Raw genomic sequence first — 5,871 nt, forward strand, 5'->3', positions numbered from 1 at the left:
ATTCACTGGGTACCATCACGTATAGATCCACCATTCTATAAAATAAGAACTATTGTTTATTGGAACTTTCTAAAAGTCTTAAATTCTTAGGAATACTTAGTCCTAAATACAAAAGAGATCTCTTCTACCAACACTATTATAATATGACCAAAACAACAGCTAAAACTTTTTTTCATAAAATATTTGCTTCATAGTTACTTGGTTTTTTTGTTTACACTTTGTAAAATACTCTCTTCTCACCGATAAATGACCCAAAATCTAAGACAAACCATTGTAAAGAGAATAATTTGTCAAGGTGACTCTCTTATGCAGTTATCACCTTTTTAAATATGTAGTTTTTTCACACTGACCCATATCTTATGGCTTCTGAATACATAAAATTTCTATGGGGACTAGAGTGATAGTACAGTAGATAGGGTATTTTGCCTTGCATGCAGCTGAACCAGGTTCAATCTCCTGTTTCCCAGATGGATCCTCAAGCCTGAACTCCCTCAACGCTGGAGCAATTTCTGAGCACAGTCATGAGTAATCCTTGATAACCATCTGATGTGGCTCCCTCACAAAAAAAAAAAAAATGTTTCTATGGATCTTGAAGAATGGGAAAGTTAAGTATGAGGGTGGTGAGTACTGTCACCTCTTAGACTACTCCTGGTCTTTAATCTTTTGACATGATGGTATCAGAACTTGGTATAGGAAGTAGTGCCAGAGCAAAGGTGATACTAAATAGTTGAGAAAAATATTCAAACTAATCTTTTAGCAAGGGGGAGACATCTATAGTGAAACCCCAGCTTTCCTAGCAGATCTTGCTGCCTCACAGATCATTCAAGTCAATTAGGTCCTCAATATGGACAGTTTTCACATTACACCCATCTTCTCTACAAACTTGCTCATTTCTGCCATCTACAGGCCTTTGGAATTTTAATTATAGCAAGTCCCACATAATAATTCTTTCCTACTCATGTGCCGTATATTGGTGATTTAGTTGAGCAGTAATGTCACAACCATGCAGCCCTCTAAACAAAGCTTTCCCAGTGATTCCAAGCATTACCAATATATGCTGAAAAAAAAGTAGGCCTAGTTTGCCTTTTCTATCGCTCTCTGCTGTAGATATACCATGCCTGATAAAGTTAGTAGAGAGAACCAATATGGCTTCCACAGCTGTATTCTTTTTCTTGATCATGTTGCCTTCAGTCACTACTAAAAGTGCTAAAAAAATTTGAGCTTTAGAGAATCACAACTTTTCCCGGTGTTAGGAAGAAATCAGAGAAATATTAAGATACTCCTTTTCCCTATAGTCATAAATATCCAGAGTTTCTATCCAGTATTGATTAGTTTCAAAAACCCACACCAAGTATATCATCAGGAATAATCTAGACCTTCTAACAACTAATTTTGCTGCATTCACTGTCATTTATTTTGAGGTCATATAGGTCAGTGGTTTCAGTTATCAATACAGTTGAAACCTCAGATAGGACTTCTTTAATTTTTTTCCACATATCTCCCCCATTTACAATACAAACCAGACAAAAAGGGCCTGGGCTGGGGTGTACAAGGGGGTACATGTAGTGTGCCTCCTCTTTCTATAACTTCACTGTAAAAGAACACAGACTGTGGTAAGCACCAGGAGGCCTTCTTTAATTTTTTGTTTGCCCATGTCTAATACAATTTTTTTCTTCTGAACTCTGAAGTATTCTTGATAGTAATTTTTTCTATATATGATATTGATAACCTTTTTTGACTCAGTTGGATGATTTTATAAAATGATATATCTAGATTAATGGCATATTGTGATTGTCCATAAACAAAGAACGTCCTTACATGTTTAAAATTCTCACTTAAGTTTATTATTTTTTTTATTTTTAGATTACTCATTGACTTATTTAGGTAAATTAGTATTTACTTCTCTTATACTACTCTTTCACATATATATATGTAGAAAATATATGTGTGTAATATAGATACAGAATGTGTAATATATACATACAGATATATATATATATATATATATACATCCAGAAACTTTCTTATTTTCTTGCCAAAAATTATTGTGATTAAGTATTACGCTTCTAATATTACTATAAACATCAGTTTCTTATGACTTCTTTTTTTTTTTTTGGTTGCCCACCACTGCTCTACCCTAACTGCACTCCCCCAGTGATTTTTGTCAAGCTTCCTATTATAGACGGGTCCTCCTGGCTTTTGTTTATCTTGTCTCTAGGTATTTTTTAATATAATTTTTATTTTAATCATAGTGGCTTACATATTGTTCACAGCAATATTTTAGGTACATATTAACAATTGAATCAGGGGAATTCCCATCACTGAATTGTCCTCTCTCCACCTTCGTTCCCGTTCTGCCTCCCAGATCCTTCACTCTTTGACATAACAAAATTTGTTACCTTATATTCTGTAGACTAGAAATGAAAATAAATCTCTTTTGCTAAATAAAGGTGTAATCAGATCAGTTTTCTTCCTACACCCATAAGAACAGAATAGAGTATGTGTCCTTGTGCAGGAAGATTTTGAGATAATACCAGCTTTTCTACTGGCAGTTATTTTCATCATCCAAGTCATCTTTACATCATCGGGGCCTCACTTGTACTGTCAGGCCTTTACAGTCCAAATAAAGACAGTTTCTCATATGGTACTGCAGAAAGAAAGAAGTTCTTAAAAGGTTAGAATAAAAGAGTGTTAGAGCTGTAGAACTGTAGGGCTTCTGCCAGAGAGATAGGAAAATGGTAGGGTGTTTGCCTTGCATGCAGCCAATCCAGGAAGGACTGAGGTTCAAATCCCTGCATCCCAGATGTACCCCTGAGCCTGCCAGGAGTGATTTCTGAGTGTAGAGCCTGGAGTAACCCCTGAGTACCACCGGGTGTGACCTCCCCAAAAAACAAAACAAACAAATAAAAGAATTGAAAGAGCACAGAATCTTTGGGTCCTTTAACAACTGGCAGCAGTGACGAAGAATTAATCAAGCAATATGTAAAGTTTAAAAGAAAAGAAAAAATATTTAGGGGCCGGAGAGATAGCACGGAGGTAGGGCATTTGCCTTGCATGCAAAGGACGGTGGTTCAAATTCCGGCAACCCATGGCAAATGGTCCCCGGAGCCTGCCTGGAGCGATTTCTGAGCTTAGAGCCAGGAGTAACTCTTAAGCGCTGTCGGGTGTGACCCCAAAACAAAAGCAAAACAAAACAAAAAACACATACAAAAAAGAGTCAAACGTGTCCTCTTTCTAATCATTAAATGTAGGTTTCTGATTATTGACTATTTGATTTTACACAAATTTATTAATAGTCACATATTTCAAGATTATATTTTGCTTCAAAGTTTTGATACAGTTCATCATTTTGGAGTTTTGGTGGTTTTTGTTTGTTTGGGGGCCACACACCCAGCAGTGCTCAGGGCTAACTCCTGGTTCTGCGTGTAGGGATTATTCCTGGTGGGAATATATGTGGTAATAGGGATGAAAGCTGATCAGCAGCATGCAATTCAAACGCCCTACCTTCTGTACACTTATTCTGCTCCCATATATTAAATTCTTAAAACATTTTCATAGTTTTTTAAGTATTCAAAATTATTTGAATTTTATGTTTAGAGCAGAGAACCATGAATATGATTGCAGATAAAAAGCATAGGTTCAGCCCTGCACTGCTTGCCCTTAGCAGATACCACTCTCCTTCCTTTCTTCTTCCTCTTTTCCTCCTATCTTTTTTCCTTCCTCCTTTATCCTTTCCTTTGCCTTCCTTTCTTCTTCCTCCCTCCCTCCTTTTCGCCTTCCTGATTTCCCTCCTTAAAAGGGAAAAAAAAAAGGCTTTTTAAATTCAAATCTAGTATCTGCCACACAGAAATAGCTTTCATAGATTTTCATGGAGACAATTTAACTTGACCAAGAAAACTCATCAACCCCATTGTGTTATATTAACGGGATTCTTAAAACCTTTTTCTTGCAATTTTAAGAGCATATTTTCATTTGATAATATGCCTCTGAATATTTGTGGTTCAAGTAAGTTGCAAATGAAAGTACAATGAAGGGCCGGGCGGTGGCGCTGGAGGTAAGGTGCCTGCCTTACAAGCGCTAGCCAAGGAACGGACAGCGGTTCGATCCCCCGGCGTCCCATATGGTTCCCCCAAGCCAGGGGCGATTTCTGAGCACATAGCCAGGAGTAACCCCTGAGCGTCAAATGGGTGTGGCCCAAAAACCAAAAAAAAAAAAAAAAAAAAAAAGAAAGTACAATGAAAATGATTACTTTAATTAAATAAATCCCCTTTCTCCTGATCTACAATTATTAAGCAGCTGATTTATGAGTTTTATAGATATAAGTCTATTTATATAATAAAATAATTTAAGTAAAGAAAATATATTTAAATTTTATTAAATCTATTAATAAAAATTAATTAACAATATGCTGTTTTTAATAAACATAGCATATTAGTATTTAATATAAACTTATATTGCATATATTATATAGTATATATAGTACAGATTTATAATTTTATGTGGTATTTTCATTGCATGTTATGCTATTTTCAAGATAATATTTCAGAGTTTTCTTCAAAAAATCTTAGTAATAGGGGCCGGAGTGGTATCACAGCCATAGGGCATTTGCCTTGTGAGTGGCTGCCTCAGGATGGACACAGATTCAAACCCCTGCATCCCATATGATCCCCCGAGCCAGGATCGATTTCTGTGTGCAGAGCCAGGAGTAACCTTGAAGCGCTGAAATGTGTACTCCCCCCAAAAAAGCTTCATAATAATCATAGAAGGATATCATTAGTAACATAGGTACACAAATGCCTTTTCCATACCACCGATGAACAGAAAAAATGGAAACATTCTTAACAAATATACTTTCTTTACAGTAATATTTACCTATTGAGTGTAAAAAATGGTTGATACATGTTTTATATAAAATGTTGAATACACAAATAACTATTCTGTGGTATTTATGGCTGTGGATATAAAATAAAAATTGCTAAGAAAAATAACTACGGTAGCATTGAAATGAATTTGAATCAAATTCTAAATGTGTTGTATTCATAGAGCTTGTTAGTGTCTTTTCTATCAGATATGCAGTCTCATTGCATGGAAAATTAGAATTACTGGACGCTTGGTTGATACATTCCCCAGAATGCCTCTCTCTTTCAGGGTTTAGCATTTTGAAAAGTGGAACCTTCCTGATAACTGTCCGAGAAAGGAACACCCTTACTTAAAGTTTTCTTAGTTTGGGCTTTCGTTTTGTAGATATACTTGATGTCCAGGCGAAATCAGAAAGTAGATTTTGTTCCCCTTTTCTTACATCTCTAATTCCACTGCCATTGCTTCTACCCAGACCTACAAAGGTGGAGACTTTCAGTGAACTGTCCTTTCCCTACTGATCCTAATTTGCTGAATGAAAATATTTCATTTTGGGGATTTCCATGAAAGTTTCTGTGTCTGTTCATACCTGTGTGTTAAATGTACTGATCAGTGTCTTTTCTCATCCCTCTTCTAGACCATCCTCACTTCCTCAGTTTTTTCCACATTTGTGTAAGGTTAAATTCTTTATTTTGTTTGTTTTTGGTTTCGGTTTTTGGGTCACACCCGGCACTGCTCAGGGGTTACTCCTGGCTCTATGCTCAGAAATCGGCCCTGGCAGGCACAGGGAATCATATGGGATGCCGAGATTTGAACCACCGTCCTTCTGCATGAAAGGCAAACGCCTTACCTCCATGCTATCTCTCCGGCCCTGGAAGGTTAAATTCTTATACTAATTTCTTAGTTGCATAATTATTAGGAACTGCTTTTTTGATTTGTAGATAGATAGATAGATAGATAGATAGATAGATAGATAGATAGATAGATAGATAGATAGATAGATTCTTAGAGGGC

At 36.2% G+C, this 5,871-nt stretch overlaps 1 non-coding gene across 1 annotated transcript; it reads right to left on the minus strand.

Annotated features, from left to right (window-relative positions):
* Positions 1–1,492: 1,492 nt before the first annotated feature.
* LOC126012626 (small nucleolar RNA SNORA51) lies at positions 1,493–1,630 on the minus strand. Its single transcript, XR_007497075.1, has one exon. It is a non-coding gene; the product is annotated as a small nucleolar RNA SNORA51 (small nucleolar RNA).
* Positions 1,631–5,871: the final 4,241 nt, after the last annotated feature.

The sequence above is a fragment of the Suncus etruscus genome, chromosome 6 (assembly GCF_024139225.1).
Source record: "Suncus etruscus isolate mSunEtr1 chromosome 6, mSunEtr1.pri.cur, whole genome shotgun sequence".
NCBI classification, from domain to species: Eukaryota; Metazoa; Chordata; class Mammalia; order Eulipotyphla; family Soricidae; genus Suncus; species Suncus etruscus.